Source organism: Plectropomus leopardus, chromosome 1 (genome assembly GCF_026936395.1).
Source record: "Plectropomus leopardus strain MGB_pleo_1.0 chromosome 1, ASM2693639v1, whole genome shotgun sequence".
NCBI classification, from domain to species: Eukaryota; Metazoa; Chordata; class Actinopteri; order Perciformes; family Serranidae; genus Plectropomus; species Plectropomus leopardus.
In genome coordinates, this window is record NC_142176.1 from 5593349 (window position 1) to 5607032 (window position 13684).

At 36.2% G+C, this 13684-nt stretch overlaps 1 protein-coding gene across 24 annotated transcripts in view; it reads left to right on the forward strand.

Moving 5' to 3' along the window:
* Positions 1–13684, forward strand: part of madd (MAP-kinase activating death domain) — an 86804-nt gene continuing 73120 nt past the window's right edge. For 10 of the 24 annotated variants that reach the window (XM_088088269.1, XM_088088575.1, XM_088088903.1 and 7 more), the window contains exon 1: positions 2–383. The gene's annotated coding sequence lies outside the window, so the exon portion shown is untranslated. Of the gene's footprint in view, positions 384–13684 lie in introns of all 24 variants that reach the window. The other 14 variants (XM_088088868.1, XM_088088319.1, XM_088088620.1 and 11 more) reach the window with 3 other exon arrangements.

The window sequence follows — 13684 nt, forward strand, 5'->3', positions numbered from 1 at the left end:
CCCGTGTGGAGCATTAAGTGTTTTTTCTGCGCTTGTTTGTCGCTTCCGTTAGGTCTCAGTATGCGGAACTCCCTGCAGACGATGATGAGGAGGAGGAGGATGTTGTGAAGGCAGGTTGTCACTGACGGAGCTCCCGTTCACCGAGCACAGAGGCGGACACACACCCCGCATCACTTACTCACGCCGAGAGACAGCCACACGGAGGACCTGCTGCACACTTCAACCAGAACCACCGCGATATCAAAGAGAAAAACAAGGCTGAATTCGGACAAACACCGCCGCCTCTCCCCCCTCCGTGACCGCGGAGGGCACCCACCACCCAGGCCGTCATCAGCAGCTGGTTCCGCAGCGAACGTTAGCAGCTAACTGGCTAATGCCACCAGGTAAGGATGCTCTTTTTTAACCGCTTTATCATTCAAACACACCCACTACAATTATGTCTGTGATATTTTAACATTTTTCTAAAGTCGCTACCGTTTTTTTTTATATTTTATAGTTTGTTAATTTAAGATAAAAATCGGTGAAGCTACTGTTAGCGGCTAACGCCAGGCAGCTAGCCTGCTAGCTAATCCATCCATGACGTAGAAAAAGCATAAAGCTAGCAGAGTGGTGGTTTGCAGAGAGGATGCATCTTCAGGGGTGAACATGTAGGACATGCAGGCCTTGACAGCTGTCATACATGCAGAAAACAGCTAACAAGACACACGGCCAGCTCTCCTGGAGCTATCAGGAGGTGTTGGCATCGCCTTATCACGTTTTTCGCTGTGAATGTAATCCTCCTCTGATCGTTTGTCGTTACTCTAATCTCCACTGTGAGCCTGTTAGGTCATTAAGGTAGTAAAATACACCTGATATCTAACGTTAGCAGTATTTGACACCTCCTGCATTTAAATAGTGTGTCATTGTAAACTTAACACGCTTACAGCAATGCTTTGCAGTTCCACAACAACAACAAAATAATAATATAACAAGAAAAAAAAGTGTTTCATGCAAGAAATGCTCATTAAATTGCTTTATAACAAGGAAATTAAATGCACTGAGCACTTCTCATTAAAGCATACCTACAAATAGGGATAGAATACAGGTAATATGCAATGCTTTGCAGTTCCTCAACAAAAAATTATAATATAACAAGAAAAAAAGTGTTGTCTAAGAAATGCTCAGTAGATTGCTTTACAACAAGGAAATTAAATGCACTGAGTGCTTCACATTAAAACATACCTAAAAATAGGGATATAATACGGGTAATGATAATCATCACGCTTACAGCAATGCTTTGCAGTTCCACAACAATTTGAATAATATAGCAAAAAAAGTGTTTCATACAAGAAATGCTCATTAGATTGTTTTACAACAAGGAAATTAAATGCACGATTTTTCTTTCCTATTAAAGCATACTTAAAAATAAGCATAGCATACAGGTAATAGTAATAGTGTGTCATTGTGAACTCATCAGGCTTACAGCAATGCTTTGCAGTTTCACAACAATTTTAATAATATAGCAAAAAACATCATATTTGTGTACCACCTTTCATACAAGAAATGCTGATCAAATTGCTTCACAGTAAAGAAATTATATGCACCGAGTGCTTCACATTAAAGTGTACTTAAAAATAGGGATAGAATACACTTAATAACAATAGAAATAGTGTGTGCTTGTAAAATCATCATGCTTACAGCAATGCTTTGAGGTTCTATAACAACAATATTAATAATATAGCCCAAAAAAAGCCACCTTTCATATAAGAAATGCAAATTACAATACAGAAATTATATGCACCGAGTGCTTCACATGAAAGTATGCATAAAAACAGACAGAATACAGTTAATACCTGATTACTAATATTAGCACTAACTGACACCTATTGCATTGAAATAGTGTGTCATTGTAAACTCGTCATGCTTATAGCAATGCTTTGCAGTTCCACAACAACAATTTTAATAATATACCAAAAAAAAACACATTTGTGTACCACCTTTCATACAGAAAATGCTGATCAAAATGCAATATGGAAGTTATATGCACCAAGTACTTCACATGAAATTGTACACTAATACTAATACAATAAGGAAATCATATGCTTCACATGAAAGTATACTTAAAGAAAGGGATAGAAATAATTTAATAATAATACCTGATATCTGTTGGAAGCACTCATTATATTGATAGAGTATGTCATTGTAAAACCATCATGCTTATAGTAATGCTTTGTAGTTACATAAAAACAACTTTATCAAAATGGCAAAAAACAGTAATGCAGTAATTATTGCAATAATGGAAAAGCACCTTTCATACAAGAAATGCACCTGATGTTCTTAATAATAAAAATAAGATGACATAGAATGTATAGAGTGCGTAACATAAGATGTAAAACTAAACTCACATAATAATAATAATAATTATTATTATTATTATAATACCATTTTATTGGTATAATGCCTCTCATACAAGAAATGCAGCTCAAAATCCTTCACAACAAGAAGCTTCGCGTTAAAATAGACACAGAATGAACATTAAAAACGGGGAAATAATGCAGTAATTGATGTTAAGCAATATAAACCCCACTTGTTAATAATAATAAAAAAAATAAGATGAAAACAGAATACAAAGAATGTTAAAATAAAATAAAATAAAACCCACGTAAAAAATAAAAATTATTTTAATTTTATTTGTATAGCACCTTTTATACAAGAAGTGCAGCTAAAAATGCTTTACAGTAAGGAAATTAATGGGCGCGTGCTTCAGTTGCAAGCACAGAATGCTATAAATAATGTAAAATAAGATAAATGCCATTTTAATATGATAATACCAATAATATGAATTAGAAAACATAGAATGCCTTATATTAAAAAGAAAATAAGCCCACCTCACAATAATAGTTGTACGCTCAATTAATAAATAAAAAGAATGCATAAGATCTATTTAAAACAATGAATAATAATAATTAAAGAAGCGCAGTTTGCAAAACAAGCGTGACTGATGAGATAAGGCAGCTAATTTAATTATAAATGGACTGAATGACCATGACATTGGATTACAGAGATGGCTTTCAGTATCAGCAAGGCGAAGAAGAAGTAGTATAGAGCGAAGGAACCTATATCATCCTGCTGCTAAATATTTGATATATAGTGTAAATTTTAACATACATTTTGATATATAATGAAATGTACTTTTGTTGTTGTCGTTCCTTTTTTTCTTCAAAAAAATCAGGTCAAAAATATGAGAAAAGTCAGCTGCAATATTAGACGAGGCTCATAATTATAATTTAAGATCAGATTTTATCAGCTTCATTGATCCTGAAGTAAAATTTAACTTGGATGTTAATATATGTAGAAACAGACCAATAAAACAGTGACTATAAGACATCGTCACCGTACACGGGAGTCTATTTGCTTTGGTCAGGATCTCCTCGAAATGCATATTGACTTGTGCGATATTTTAAGACCAAGTTGTCAGTATATTGATTTATTTTGTAACATAAACAAGATGTGCATGTCATTGTTATGTAATGCACATTTAGCTGAGCTCCCTTCCCTTTTCTTAAAAAATTTCATCCTCAAGCTTCGTGTGCCTGCATGATCACACGTCAAACAAGTGCAGCTGTTAACAATTTACCTACAATCTCACCTTTATTAGATTTATTCTCAGAAGGGAGATTTTTTACATGAGGTCGAAAGATTATGGAGCTGATATTTTGCATCGTATTGGCCTTTTATTTTAATGTTTGCCAATAAAATTAATTACAAAGTGCAAAAAAAGTGTCAGCATGGGAGGAGCTATTTTTATTTATTGATTTTTTATTAAAATTTTCACTTGACTTTATGAAAAAGTTGCTGTTTTATGTTGAAAGTCTCAGTTTTGATTAAACATTTAGCAAAGGCATTTAAATAAAGTTTTGTATAGGGGTTTGTTTTATTTTCCTAATTCTAAATATTGACAGAAAGATTTTCATTTTTATTATAAATGCAGATCGGTCTCATTAACTACTAATAATCAGTATCAGCAATGTCTGTCGAGCCCTACTTTTTACACATACATATATTTTAAAAAATGATTTAAAGTTTCAGTTATAGCAAGAAAACGTTTGTTCAGCTAAAAATAACCCTTCCTTTTTCATTATTCATTATCGAACCGTGAAAATGTCGAACTGTTTTAAGTGTACTGTCAACACGAGTGAAAAGTGAACCTATAGGATTGATTTACTGATTAGTTTTGTGAATTTTGGGACCAAAAATTGGGTTCATAAGCTGAACGTGAGCTAGAAACTTATCTTCTGTAAGGAATTAAATTGAGAGGGAAAATTAAGAGAGTTACAATAATCATTGTTATGTTGTATCGCACCTTTGATACTAGAAATGCAGCTCCAAGTGCTTTGCAATAAGGAAATTGCATGCAAGTGTTTTCCCCTAAAATACGAAGAATAAACATAAAATCAAGGATAGAATGCAATAATTAATGTGCTATAATATAAACCTTACAATAAAGTTACAATAAACTGATGTTATCAATAATATAAATAGGCTGGGATCGAATACATAGAGTGTGTAACATGGGATAGAATACAAAACCCATATAATAATAATAATAATAAAAATAATAATGATAATAAAATGTTATTGATAAAGCACCTTTCATACAGGAAACGCAGCTCAAAGTGCTTTGCGATAAAGAAACTTAATGCACTGAGTGCTTCACATTAAAGTAGACACAGAATGAACATTAAAAACAGGAATATAATGCAATAGTCATTGTTAAATAATATATTGTACCGTGAAATGCACCATTGCAACACTACTGTCAAAGAAAAGTGAACCTATAGGATTGATTTATTGATTATTTTTGTGAATTTTCGGACCAAAAATGGGGTTCATAAGCTGGACACGAGCTAGAAACTCATGTGGCATTTTAAAAAAATAATACATAAATAGAGAGGACACTTGGTCACTGTGTGCCTGGAGAGTCCCCGGCTCATTTAGCGCTAACCAGTTTTATCGACAGGCGACCAAAAAGTTCTCGTTCAGCCGTGGAACAGTGTCCGATTGGTTCAATAAGAAAAGATTGAAATCTAGAAGTGAGAAAACAATGATCAATACTTTCTCAATCTACACCCCATCGCTCTGAGGTAAAACTAATTTAACCAGAGCCTCCTCCATCACCGCTTGCTGCAGTTTCCTGTGACTGGCGTGAAACGCTGTCCATGTTGGAGGCCTGTGAATCATATCTTTCTCCTCCAGTCTCCGTGCTTACATAAGCAGCGAGTGCCGCCCTGCAGACCACTCTGACCACATTCATCTGTTGTGTTAACCCGCATCATTATCTTGCTTTTGAAGATTACACCGTGTTGTGGTAAATGTTTTATCTGGTTTTTTTTATAATTAGAGGGAGAGGTTCAAGCTTGTTCATTAAATACAATCAGTGAAGTGGCGTAGTCCATCCACCGTCATCTAAAAATAATGCTGCGCTCCTGCTCTGTGTCTTTGTGCTGGATGAGTCTGCCTCCTGCTCTGCTTCCAGCTCTGCTGCTTCATAAAATAGCCATTTTGGCTTTGCACCAGGAAGCATTCAAGTTGCCAGACCTGCACGTAGATTCATTGTCCTGATGGTTTTGCAAGATAAAGAGGGTTCGATCTGTTTTCTGCCGAGGCCTAGCCCTCTCTGTGGGAATATATCACGTATTCCTCTCTGTATTTAGCCGCTCAGAGTTGTGCAGATAAAGCCAGAATAGTGTGAAGAACGAGCGGTTAAACGTTTCAACACAATGTCTCTCAGAGCAGATAACCTTGCTCATGTTAAGTGACGGTTTACTTTGGTCTTCTTGTTCACTGACATGCAGAAGTAAGCAGCAGAGTGTCAGACTTGCAGTGTTTTTGAATAATTTGAGTAAATGTGACGCCTGCTGACATTAAGCTGACTCACCCAGACGTGTTTCAGCTCATAATGTGGTGCTGTTTGAACTGTGTATGGCACCGCACACATCGTATACCGCTGCAGAGTGTGAGTCAGCCTGCTCATTCCTTATGTTAACCCCGTCAGGTATTAGCAGAGGCCCCATGAGCACGGTTGCAGCGGTTTGTGATTCTCGGGGTGCGATAACAGTCTGAAAAATATCAGGGTTTTACGGCTTGACGGCATTACAGAATCATTTTTATTATCAGTCAGAATGACCCTTTTTAAAAAATATTTTTATTGAAGAAAACGAGAAAGTGTTTTACATGAGCCGACAGGTATTAGAGATGCATTTTCAGTGTTTTGTTAAAATGACCCTGAAAGGAATGAAAACAGAACGATTAGTTTCGGTTAAATAAATCTTTCATCGCTATAATTAACACTTTAAACCATTTTTTTAATGCAAGTATGTGTGAAAGTCTCAGTTTTATAAATAACTAAAATAAAGGGGAGATTCTCAATCCAGTTTCTTTTAATATCGTATATAACAAATGCACACAGTGTGATAATCGCCAGCTTTTACATCACGGTATACCTCAAAACTGGTTTATCGCTGAAACTGTTTTTTAGCTGATCCACAGAATATAATTAAAAAATGTGGTGTTTCTGCTTTTAGCCATTATGCTCCAAAACGCTGGAACAGTAAATTATTATCTTATTAGTCTGGCTTTTATGTAGTGTCTTACTATCACAAGTTTTACACTTATTCTGTTTATTAAAAGCCATTTTTTGAGATCCGTTTTGGGCTATTTCCTACGTTGTTCTTGTTTTTGTGTCTTGAATTGAAATGTAAAATCCTGAATGGGATTCGAGTTGTTTTAAAGGTTTTACATACTAAAGTTTGACTGATTGAACTCTACCCAAGACACGATATTATCACGATACGTAAGGCACAATACCACGTTATTTCCATTTTAAACTTTTTGCAATATGCTGAGGATAACAATAATATCTATTGCAGTATATTACAGTTCATTACCTTTTTTTTACTGTAGATTTTCTCTTTAATGAAATCTTTGCCAGAATCTGTTTAATCTAATAAGATCAGCAATATTTTAGTCTAGTCATCGTTGGACTTCACTGTAATTATGCCTGAGTTAGAGTTTGAAATTTTAGGGCAGGTTTAAGGCAGAAGATCACGTTATTTCGTAGCTTTCTAGTGCAAAACCTCTCCTCCTCCAGGCAGCTGCCTCCATGTCAGCAGCAGCCTGCACTGAAGAGCAGTGTCAAAGTCAAGAGCACGCACTCTGAAGAAATATCTGAGGACCAAAATGTCCCAAGGAAGTAGTCGACACCCCACAAAAAAAAAAAAAAACACGACTGCTTGACTTAAAGCTGTTTTGGTTGACCGAGGAGTCTCTGACAGCAGCCCTAATTCATCCTCCTGTAATTATTTAATTTGCATCAAAATGTATCTTATGGACTTTTTTAAAAAATTATGAGGCTATCAAAAGTTTTATTGTATTTGTAATATTTTATTTAATTTTTTCAATTTGGTGAAGCAAGACAAAACAGGTGAGAAGAGGCAAGATGGGACAGATGGGACGGGTTTTTAAACAAGCGAAAGGACAAACAAATGAGCGACATGAAAAAAAAGGAGGACAAAAATTAATAAAATAAAAATAAATAAAACAAAGAGAATCAGTAAAGCAGAGTCAGTCTGTTGTCAGTTGTATTTGCAATATTAATATTAAAAAATCAATACTCGGCGTTGGTGCATTAATTCAGTATTGCCACACAAAATATCAAAAAACTACACTATTAATATTTCCCCCTCCCCTATAAAGTACAGGCGAGTTTATTTTCTTCGTAAACATGATAAAATATTCCATAAATTAAGCGTCTAAACTGTTTTTATTTTTTTTATTTATTTATTTATTTTTTTGTTTTTTTCTTTTATTTTTTAACGTGTCGTAATCATTCTCTGTGTTGGATCTATTCAGTAATTAAGTAAAAATTTGACCATTTGATGGCATCATGCTCCAGTTCATTTTTGGATTTTGCCCCTCTGTGAATGGCTCCTCTGCTCACAAGTAGACCTATTAGAGATAATTAGACCCATAATGCATCTGGAGCACTCTGTGATAAAGTCACCTCTAATGTCCACAGGACACAGCTGTGGCCGTGTCTCCGCGGCGACCGGGGTTAATAACAGCCTGTGTCAGGATGTGGGTCCGGAGAGACACGCTCATGACTTTACACGCCGTCCATTTGTCTGCTGTAATGTGTGTATGCTCAGTTTCTGCTCACGTCTCTGAAGCTCGATATCAAGTGAAAAGTCGGCGTTTTCTTACAGTTATCGGTGTCACAATACATCGATCTGGATCAACAAAACGACTCAGTGATCAATAATCCAAATTTTTTTAATGCAAAGTGAAAACAGCGATACATATCGTCATCTTTAACATTTTACACGCTTTTCATTCTTAAATTTTTTTTTGGCCGTGTTTATGTATATGGCATACAATTTTGGCAAGATTGTTTACTTTTGTTTAATTTGAATTTCCAGCTCAGCTCCAACAATAAGTCTAAAATTACTCATACTGATAAGTGCAAAACTATGCACCATTGAAACCCATTCAAACTGCAAATTTTGATTTCAAAGCCATCAAAGCATAAAAACATGCGTTGTATTATTTCTGGGTTTCATTCGGGCTTTTGACTTATGATTTTTTTTTTACTATTTTCCACCTGATGACGTCATTGTTATCATATTTGGCATATGGAGAAAAAACATGCTATTTCCACGAGGTGCACTGTCACAATCGATGTTGCTGCAAATCATTGACATATCCCAGACTGTGATAATCAATCACACAAACAACAATTTACTTTGAATGTGGTGTACTGAAAATTGTTAATTTTTTTGTATTTTATTTTTCATCTAAAAACATACTGGCATCATGACAAAAACCTGGCATTTAAAGGGTTAAAATTCTGAAATTGGATACATATTTGATATTTATGATTAGGACTGATGCTGGTTTAAAAAAAAAAACTCAATAAAAGTAGAAAATAATATAAATGTATAATTTTTTCCATTTTGTGCGCAGAGCGATACGAGTGTGTGTGATATTAAAATGGGCCTTAAGGGTTAAGCTGTTGCGAGAGAAACATTGGCAACACTCAGATGTCCAAAAGCTACTGGAAATTAACAAAACAGCATGAAGTCTTTCAGGCTGGTTTGACATAAGCTGCCTCTGAAATGTGTCCAGTGGACATTGACACCGAAATGTGACGCTGCTGCCGAACAACGACACCACATCTGCTCGACCTGGAGTCAGCATACGGCTCATATATCTGCACTAAAACAGGAACATCTGTGTGCACAAATTCACAAATTATAATGTTGCACTTGTGTTTCAAGATTATTATGAATCTTATCATTTGAGTCGATGATAGACAACCTGCAGAGTCGCAGAGAATCATATTTGCTTGTCAGTTTTTGTCTTTTATAAAAGGATTAAAGACGTCGTAGGAGCCATACACCTCACTGTACTGAACTATCTGCATTTGTGTGTACAGCTCGAGTCATCCTGATATTATAAATATTTTTTTTTCAGTGAGTAACAACTGTTAACTTGCAGATTGAGGGGTTGAGTTTTTGTTTTTGTTGACTTTTCTTTGTTTCCAGGCTTGATTTGGAGAATGGATCGCCCCAAAAACTTAATTCATTAATGTTGTGTTTTGTTTTTGTTTTTTTTTCTGTTCTGTTTGTGGGTTGTTTTTTTTTATTTGTATTTTTTCCCTCTCGTCTATTTACATTGATGCTTTTAAAATGGAAAAAAGATCAAAAATTAAACAACAAAAGATGATTATGAATCTTTAAATATACATTTTTTTTTAATTGCTTTTGGATATGAATACATGTACAAATACGTCAACAGAGTAAAGCTTGAAGCCGCTGCAGACCTCCTCAGTATTCACTGTTATTATTTTCTCTCAGGCTTGGATCTTGCTTGAAAGTGAGGTGTTCAATTTAAACTCTGCACATTTTCGAACAGAAAACGCCGTGTAGTCCTCCTCCCCTCAGGTTACCGTTTGAACAGGAATGCATAAAAGGCTCAGTATGAACCGCTGACTAAATTATACCTCCATTAGCTTATCAGTGCAGCACTAACAGCCTGTAACAGACACTGAAACACGCTCCGGGTACAGTGTTTGTGTTTCAGGGTGGAGTTTCTCACTGTGGCGTTTGTTGGTGTTACAGTAGATTTCCTCTTTCGCCAGACACATTAACTTGCTAATTTGGACTTGTCCTGACAGATGTGTTTTAATTTCTTTAACGTATGAAGTGTAATATAACAGTATGGGTTAGCAGCCGGGTTTTGGTGTTTGTCCCTCAGATTGAAAGAGAGCAAGGACTTCTTTTTAGAGCCGCCATTTTATATTAACAATCATGCTGGGAGAAATCTGTTGTGGGAGAGACAGAGAAACCAAGTCCTCCTCTGACTGTCGTGTTATTAGCAGACGTCACTGCAGACACAAGATGCTCTTTGTAATGAAAATGCCTGTTGTTATGCTCTTTCTGTGCTGTTTGCATGGCTGTGGGTAAAACAGAAAACAGATGCAGATGTAAGTGAAGCAGCTTGAGTTTGATCCTGACATCCTGTGTGGGGGAGTGGCAAGTTCAGTGCGCATATCAGAAACATTTCACATTACTGCAGCTAATAGTGCGGCGTGAAAAATGTTTGGGAATGTGAAAATAAGAAGTGTTTTTGAAAATAGTTCTTTTTTATTCCACATTTTCAGACTAGTGGAAAGAAAATGTCCATAATATGTATTTAGATGTTTATTTTGGATTAGATTTGTGTTCTGAAAAAGCACATATTTAATTAGATAATGCTTCTTGTGCATATTTAAACATAAAATATTTTTAAAAAATATTATGCAAAAATTGTTTTATGTAAGAAATTGACTGGAGAAGTTTTTTTTTTCATGGTGATATCTCATTGTTAAAAATATTACCCCAGTGTCTTTTGTCTAAAAGTGTCTGGATTTTTACAGTGCATATCTTTAAAGGTGTTTTTCACAAAATGTTTCTTTTTTTCATTTTCTGAGCCAAAAATCTCCACTTCAGTAGCACTTACATACACCAAACTTCACGGTTTTATTCTTATCTATATCCTGAAGTTCATATATCATTTATAGCTGGATTTATAGAACATTTTATTCCCCAAATCATTCTGGAAATAGTATTTTAATGACAATTGTCATTCTCTCAGTAAAAACCTTTTATATGTCAACAAAGTGAAACAGGAATTTGGGACCTGGCTTTTCTAGTGTTCAGATTTTGGTTGTGGAAATGTATATTAGTGCCTATTTAACTAGATAATGTCACATTATCACAGAAAACATGTAATACAAAATATAATTGTGTGTGCAAAGAAAGTGTCAGAGGAGGAAGTTGTACTTTGTAAAACCTCAGGGAGCAATTTTTATTCATTCATTTGTTTTATTTAATTTTTTCTTAACTTAATAAAAAAAAGTTGCTGGGAACTTTCTCTATATGATGTTGAATGTTTCAGTTTTGATTTGACATTTGCTAAAGTCATTTACAGAAAGTGTTGTGTTGGAGTTTGTTATATTCCAAATTCTAAATATTGACAGACAGATTTTTTATTTTTCGTGTAAATGCATATCGGTTCCGAATATCAGTTATCAAATCATTAACGACTAATAATCAGTATTGGCCCTGAAAAGTCAGTATTTGTCGACCCCTAGTGCAAAGTGCATGTGCAGTGAAACTGCAGCAGCGAGAGCTCAGAGCTGCTGTGTTTGTGTGTGACGCCATCCCCGAAAAATGCAGCATTCAGAGCATTAATACAACAGCAAACAGTTACTGGCTCTGTAAAGATATATTGCAGTAATGGCGTCCTGAGCAGAGAATGAAGTCACACTCCCTCTGTGTGTGTGTGTGTGTGTGTGTGTGTGTGTGTGTGTGTGTGTGTGTGTGTGTGTGTGTGTGTGTGTGTGTGTGTGTGTGTGTGTGTGTGTGTGTGTGTGGGGTAATCTGAGCCTCTCTGTTTTTTGTTGTGGCAGCAGGTCTGGCTGCACATGCTTGTTAGTACATATGAGTCTCTGAGTGTGTATCCCACCGGCTGGCTAATTGTCACACTGCACTGTGCTCATACTGCAGTTACTGCTGATAACGCAGTCCCTACCCTCTGTGCCTCCTGCTTTGTTTGTTTGTTTTATGGCTTATGAATTCACATGCAGTCCATTCAGAGCGCTGCTCCTTTGACATGATTAATCACCAGTGAAATTATTGGTGTAGCTTTGTTTGTCTTGAAGCGCAGCCGGCTTGTTTGCGATGTCCTGTCACTGAAGCAGCGGAAATACTGTATTTGATGTTGTAATGTTGTCGGGGAATAGCTGCTCGGCTGTACTTTATGTTTCTGTGAAGGATATAATTTCCATCCTGCTGTGAAGATTACATTATCTTGTGGCGTCCTGAATGCGTGAAGACGCTGGACTGGTGCTGAGAGCGGCTCTGTGGTGTTTAGCCATTTGTAGAGGAGCTGCTGGAGTTTGCTGCAGTTACCTGTCAGTCACACGGCCGTGAAGGGCGCTTATTCCACCAAGCCCCCTAAGCTGCTTACTTGAGCAGCGAGCCTCTACTGAAACCTCTTTATCCTCCGACAAAAACAAGCGGCTGAGTAATGGTCATGACAAATCAACACTAAAACAACACATTTTTAAAGTTTTATAGGAATGTACTTTGTAGTTTTGAGTGCTCGGTTTGGATGGATGCTTTTTCTGTCTTTTTATTTTTTGGCGTAAATGTAAACATTGTTCTGCACTTGAGATGCTGATGTAACATTGTCATGTCTGACATCTTCTGTGCTCCACCAGCTTTGTCTTGTTGTCAGACTTGTGCTCTGTCTGGTAGCGATGATGACGCTTTGAAAACGTCAATATGACATCATCTTCAGCGTCTCTCATTTCTTGTAAAGTAAAATGTCAGTGTGACATTGACAGGGATTTTTTCAGCAGAAGTACAGTGCTGTCTGTCTGATGGCAAGAAAACAACGTACGATATTAACTGTCCCTGTCATGTTCAAGAGCTTTTTATCCCGGATTCTGGTTTTTCACAATTGATGAGTCGTCAAACAAAAAGAAGATGAGTTTAAGTTTTCTTTCTTCGTCGGCAGCAACCTCAATAAACCATAATACAGTGCATTTTCATTTTGTGTCATCGCTGATGTGTCATTCGTCGTCAGTCAGTTGATATGTTGTGTTAAAACAATCAGAAACAGCACAACGCAACATCGTCCTCTGTCCTCTCTTGTGTTTTCTCAAATGAAAAATCTTCCATCTCATACATATGAATAAGCTTAATAGCTTTTAAGCCTCTGTTAAAGGAATTCTTCGTACTCAAAATGACCATTCGTATATCAATGACACACCCGTGTGACGTATTCCTTGAAAAAGTTTTTTCTTGCATGCCTCCATGGTGACTGAGAATTGATAAAATGAAGTTAAATGGGCCCATGTTGCAAAAAAAAAAGCTGAACTACATCAAAACATGAGTTTACATCTCTCACACGAGTTCAGTATAACCCAAGTCTGATTCATCCAGTTGTACGCTCAGCACCTCCCAAACAGAAAGGCCTTTCTGTCTGCGTTTGATTTCTCCAAACCCAGACTCCATCGATAAAAACATTGTCTGCTGCTGCCTCGATCAGAAGCTTGTTGTTGTGTGACTTTGCTGAATCCGAACTAACCCTTATAAAC